Source organism: Podarcis bocagei (assembly GCF_964188305.1).
Source record: "Podarcis bocagei genome assembly, chromosome: 6".
Taxonomy (NCBI): domain Eukaryota; kingdom Metazoa; phylum Chordata; class Lepidosauria; order Squamata; family Lacertidae; genus Podarcis; species Podarcis bocagei.
Window position 1 is genome coordinate 55,843,632 of NC_138130.1, and position 6,670 is coordinate 55,850,301.

At 45.6% G+C, this 6,670-nt stretch overlaps 1 pseudogene across 1 annotated transcript; it reads left to right on the top strand.

The window, feature by feature from the left end:
• Window positions 1-5,656: 5,656 nt before the first annotated feature.
• Window positions 5,657-6,322, top strand: LOC308588567 (claudin-8 pseudogene; annotated as a pseudogene). The gene has a single exon. The product of its transcript is annotated as a claudin-8 pseudogene (transcript).
• Window positions 6,323-6,670: the final 348 nt, after the last annotated feature.

A 6,670-nucleotide genomic window follows, 5' to 3' on the forward strand; every position in this document is an offset into this window, starting at 1 on the left:
GTACCGTATTTTTCGCCCTATAGGACGCAATTTTCCCCCTCCAAAAATGAAGGGGAAATGCGTGTGCGTCCTATGGGGCGAATGCAGGCTTTCGCTGAAGCCTGGAGAGCGAGAGGGGTCGGTGCGCACCGACCCCTCTCGCTCTCCAGGCTTCAGGAAGCTATCCACAAGCCTTGCAAGCCCGGTGGGAGTTCCCGTGGGCTTGCAAGGTTTGCGGGCAGCAGCCTGCAGCCCAAAGCACGGGGCGCCCTCCAGAGGGTGCCCCGTGCTTTGCACAGGTGTCCGCAAGCCTGTTCTGGGGGCTGGGGGGCGAAAAAAAAATTTGTTATTCATTTCCCCCCAAAAAAACGAGGTGCGCCCTATGGGCCAGTGCACCCTATAGGGCGAAAAATACGGTAACTTTAGTAGGAAGAGCTAGGCACACAGGAGGCTGAGGCAGAGAGATCATGTATGCTGCTGCATTAGTAATAATAATAATAATAATAAATTTTATTTATATCCCGCCCTCCCCAGCCAAAGCCGGGCTCAGGGCGGCTAACAACACTAAAATAGTGCAACATTATAAAAACATCAAAGAATTAATTAAAATCAAAATTGATGGCAACCATAAACTAAAGTATTGTAAAGATTGCCAAAGGAGGGAGTCAGGCTGCGCCCTGACCAAAGGCCTGGTGGAACAGCTCTGTCTTGCAGGCCCTGTGGAAAGATGTCAAGTCCTGGAGGGCCCTTGTCTCTTGTGACAGAGCGTTCCACCAGGTTGGAGCCGCAGCCGAAAAAGCCCTGGCTCTAGTTGAGGCCAGCCTAACCTCTCTGAGGCCTGGGACCTTCAAGATGTTTTTATTTGAAGACCGTAAGTTCCTCTGTGGGGCATACCAGGAGAGGCGGTCCCGTAGATACGAGGGTCCTAGGCCGTATAGGGCTTTGAAGGTTAAAACCAGCACCTTAAACCTGATCCTGTACTCCACCGGGAGCCAGTGCAGCTGGTATAGCACCGGATGAATGTGATCCCGCAGCGAAGACCCCGTAAGGAGTCTCGCTGCGGCATTCTGCACCCGCTGGAGTTTCTGGGTCAGTCTCAGGGGCAGCCCCACGTAGAGCGAGTTACAATAATCCAGTCTGGAGGTGACCGTCACGTGGATCACAGTGGCTAGGTCAGGGCGAGAGAGGTAAGGAGCCAACTGCTTAGCTTGGCGGAGATGAAAAAATGCCGCCTTTGTTATAGCTGCAATCTGAGCCTCCATGGAGAGGGAGGTATCGAAGATTACACCCAAACTCTTAACGGACGGTGCTGGCACTAATTGCACCCCCGCAAGAGATGGGAGTTGCCCCCTCAATCCCATATCGTCCCGTCCCAGCCAGAGGACCTCTGTCTTCGAAGGATTTAACTTCAACCGGCTCCCACGTAACCATCCAGCCACAGCTTCCAAGCATCTGATCAGTATGTCTGGGGCCGAGTCAGGATGGCCATCCATCAACAGATAGAGTTGGGTGTCATTAGCATACTGATGGCAGCCCAGCCCAAAACTCCGGACAAGCTGGGCGAGGGGGCGCATAAAGATGTTAAAAAGCATCGGGGAGAGTATCGCACCCTGGGGCACTCCACACACCAAGGAGTGGCGGGATGACAGTTTCCCCCCCAAGCGCCACCCTCTGTCCCCGACCAGAGAGAAACGAGCGCAGCCATTGAAGGACTGTGCCCTGGATCCCCACGTCGGCAAGGCGGTGGTCCAGGAGTTCATGATCGACCATGTCGAAGGCTGCTGACAGGTCTAGAAGAATCAGCAGCCCCGACCCGCCTCGATCCAGCTGCCTGCGGAGATCATCTGTTAGGGCGATCAGGGCGACCATTAGCAATAGCAAAACAATGTTTATAGCAAGTGGGGTGAGAGGAAGAGTGAAGATGGCAGATACACAACTCCATACCCTCCAACGTTTCTCCAGTGAAAAGAGGGATAGTCCATTCCAAAATGATAATTTCACTATTTATATCCCACACATTTTATCGGGCTGCCCCAGTCACTCTGGGCAGCTTCCAACATATATAAAAACATAATATAACATTAAACATTTAAAAACTTTCCTGTACAGGATTGCTTTCAGACAGCTCAGGGGTTGGATAACTTTGTACCCTCCAACATTTTGCCAATGAAAATAGGGACATCCTAAGGAAAAGTGGGACATTCTGGGATCAAATCAGAAACCAGGATGGCTTCTCTAAATCAAGGACGTCCCTGGAAAATAGGGACACTTGGAGGGTCTGCATCTCAGGCAGTGCAATGCTCTTTGTTTGCTCTGTTTACTGCTGAATTTCAGGAAAATTGTAAGAACTGGGAGGAGTGACAGAAACAGCTTGCCATGTGCAACAGCCTCTATCTATTTGCATTTCCAAATGACTAACATTGCATGTGTGAATTAGATGTAAGAACATGTTCCAGGAACATCAACTTAGCTGGGAGCATGCAGTCTCTGGGAGAGTTAAAACATGAGGATGGCAGGTTTACACTGATTCACAGGGGCAATAAATTTTCTGTCCCATTTGGCAGCCCTACAGAGCCTCTGCTAAATAGCAAAGCAGTAATGAGAGTGGGAGCTATCCCTTCATGGGTTTTCCACAGAATAACCTGGTTTGCAGTCGAAAACTGGAACCAGGACCTCAGTCTTTTCTCTTTTACACCATAACAATAATGAAGATTGTTACTCAACTTTGTTTTACAGGTTTGCTAAAAAAATAAATCGCAAACTAAACCCACAATATCCTTTGGAATTCTGGAGAACACATTCAGATACAGTCTATGTTTGTGGAATTCATAATACCTATATACTCATCTGTCCTGCTGCTATTTCACTCCCCTCAGGCTTCAATACCAGTAATTATTCTATCATCTGAGATGACAAGAGTGTCTTTCAGCATGGTTACACCTTACACACAAAAATAAACACAATCTTCTTTTTAGCTGGTGCGGTCTAATGCTGTTCCTCAAATATTTCAGCTCTATTGCAAATGTTAGCTACAGAGACTGGTATGTTAGCAGCTTTAGTTCGTCAGGTGGCTCACCTGACTACCAATTTTAATTGCCTCTCTGTCACAAGTCATGAGGAACTTGGGCAATTGAAGCAAGGACGAATGTATCCCTGATTCCTAAACAAACAAAAAACATACATTTGAAGCCTCCCAAGAAGGAAGGGCAAAAATGCACTTGCCTAGTAGGTGCCATCTTCTGAGGTAATCTGTGAGGCAGTTTTTCTGAGGCAAGCTGCTGAAAACAAGAAATTGCAGAGACAGCTTTGTGGGGAGTAAAAGAGGGCACATTAAGAGTTTTGTTTTTCACATTAATGTTGCTATACTGTGCCCCAAGTTTCATTATTTTTATGCCAGTTTTGGGGTTTTGGCACTCAAAAGTCTGCTTAACCTGAATGCCTTCATGCTACTCAAGTTTACGCCATCAAGAAAGTGACATTTCCCTGGACTTTGGACTCTACATAGGATCTTTATACCGTTACCTAATATATGTACATATACACCTTAATATTTGCTTACATACATATGCTTTACAATTCACCTGCAGAAGGGAAGAACATGGGGCACAATATTATTGTGAGGAGAGAACAAAACTTCATGGTGAGTGCAGAATGTGTCTGTGCTACTGCACTCTCAATCTCCAATGCAGGGATTCCCAAACTTTCTACCTCTAAGGTGCACTTGAGATGGCTGAAAACTACTGAGCCACTCCTCCCGCCCCATCACAAAAGGGACAGAGCCAGCTGCAAAATGATGACAGATGGAGACAGAGTTTAGCATAATCAGCTGGCATCCCTTTCTACTGATTTCTACTCCATCTTTTGAAATTGCTAAATCCTTTTGCCATTGTGTTTTTCTTGTGGTGTGAAGTTTCAGAGCTCAGCTTTCTACAAGCTTTAGAGGAGACATTTGCTATGAGGTTATTGTGACTCAGTCTCCCCATTTTAAGGAGAATTTGGAGAACCTCAGGGTCCCTTCCAACTCTACAATTCTATGTTACTGTGCCTCCCAAAGTATTTTTTATCATTTCTTCACCCATTCTTCTTGAACTATATCTTCTGTGCCTCCCCCACAGAACCCCTCCCAGTTTCCTCTCTCTCTCCTCCTTGGTCCTTTTATAGTCACATTTTCCTCCTACTCCTGGCTGTTTTTACTCAGCATGCAAGGAGCTGCTAGTGTCATGGCTGAATGGTGGGGAAAGGCAAGTGAGGGGGCGCTGGGCAGGCTGTGGCACCGAGGCCCATCTGAAAGTGGCCGAAGAGCCACTGGTGGGGCTTGGCTCACTCTTTGAGAAACATTGCTCTCATACATCATTAATGGCCTAGAAATTCCAAATTGCCAAATTATGTCCCTTTCCTGACAGTAGGCTTTCTGATCCAGTAGAGTCTTCCATCAGAAAGTGGGCAGGACATTTTTCCAGGTTCCCCCTTCTGTCTGTACTGGTTCCTCTATCTTTTTTGGAGGGGTGGGGACACAGCATAGGAGGTGATGGGAGTGGCTGCTGAAAAGGCAACACACATTTCCCCTTTGTGTATTAAGATCCCATTAGCAAACTAAGCACATCTCTTGAGAAAGTTGGGCAGAACTTAGAAAAGACATATAGCAGGGGTGAGCAACCTATACCTTTTCAGATGTTGTTGGACCACAGCTCCCACCATTCTTGTCAATTGGGCATACTGGTTGGGACATATGGGAGTTGTTGGCCAACAACATCTGGATGAGCTCAGGTTGCCCACCCTGATTTACATTGTAAACGTGTGTGTGTGTGTGTGTGTGTGTGTGTGTGAGTGTGAGTGAAGGTACAGGGTTATAAAGACTAGGACTAGCCACCTCAGAAACAGTTTCTATCCAAATGTGATTTTGGTTTTAAACGCAGTGTAAGGTAGTCTCTATGGGAGTATATTGTATTTAATTATGGACTATCAGAGTTTTTAGGGGGTTAACCAGGCTGGGATAGCTGGGATAGCAGGCTTGTTGGTTTTTGAATGTCTGATGTAGATTTTTTCAAGTTTGTTCTGTATGGGACAATGATAATAAAGATTATCGTATCGTATCATATATCCACACACAGGTTCATATTCTTTTGTTTGTAGCATTGAAAAACTTCTAAGCTCAACCTAAATAAACCTTACAATTTTTTTTTTTGTCACCAGTAAATTGTAAATGTGTTTATGTGACGTTTTTAACCGGAAAACGTGATTAAGCTATTGTGCTTTGACACTGATGCAATGATTATTGCTGAAAAATAATTATTAGTGCTGTAATTGGGTATCTAAAATTAGAGCATAATCATTTAATTATAGCATGTTAGCAGCACTCGAACACACACAAAACAACAATGTCAGGTAGAATATGTCTGGACTCACCCTTGCACAGAATCTGATTGGCCACAAAGGTATTGGGCCTTGACTCACTGTGGAACTTTAGATGAAATATATAGAAGCTCCTTCAGGTTAGGCAGAAGTGGATTTCTTCCTCCTTTTTCTTCAGGATTACAGGCATAGTCCATCTTAAATTCATCTGCCACATGAAGAAACTATGGGGAAGATTCGTATGTTTTGGGGAGAAATGCAAGATCTTCTTTAGAAAAGTATCCCTGAATTATTTTTGCTTGGGCATCACTTTCTGAGAAGCCCCATGGCTTGCTGTGCATTGCAAACTGTGGCCCTGCTGCTTGGGGGCATTGGCATGGTTGGAACATTAACCGTCACTCTGATGCCTCAGTGGAAAGTATCTGCCTTCACAGAAAGTAACATCATAGTCTTTGAGACCATTTGGGAGGGTCTATGGATGGTGTGCGTCAATCATTTCAAGAAGCATCAGTGCAAATTCTACGGATCCTTGTTGGCCCTTCCACCTGCCTTGGAAGCATCCAGAGGACTAATGTGCACAGCATGTGCCCTGTCAGTTATTGCCGTTCTGATTGCCATTGCTGGCACAAAGTGCATCCAATGTCCTGGCAGTAATGAGCAGATGAAGAACAAGATTTTGTTGGCAGCTGGAGCAGTTTTCCTTCTGACTGGGGTCATTGTGCTGATTCCTGTTTCCTGGACTGCCAAAAACATCATCGAGGACTTCCACAATCCAGTAATCCAGTTTGGCCAGAAACGTGAACTGGGACCTGCACTCTATTTAGGCTGGATCACCTCAGCATGTCTAATCAGCGGAGGAGCCATATTTTGCAGCTTTTGTGCCTCTGCAGAGAAGCCTGGAAGATACCGAGATTCATCGCCATCCAGTCGCAGACTGAACAAACCTGAACATATCAGGATGATGCCTCTAAGTGTACATTCTTATGTCTGATTATTTCAGTGTTGCATGTTGAGCTTGCTTTGGACAACAGCAGAATTCTTTCAACCTATATATACACCAGTGAGGGCAGAGCCACCCAGATCCAATAAACACAACTCAGTTGTGCAAAAAGATTTCCATGCATGGATCTGCTATTTGGATGTGCAGAAGTGTGTGGGATTTGACACACCATAACTATATATTGCTACCCTATGTATTGGCTGGCTTCTGCATTAGGCATTGTCTCCACATGGGTAGCAATATGAACACCGCTCTCTGCTGCTCCTGAAGTTCTATGGATCAAGGTGAATATGGTTCTTCAGCATTTTAATGTGACATGCAAGAAACTTTTTTGTTTGT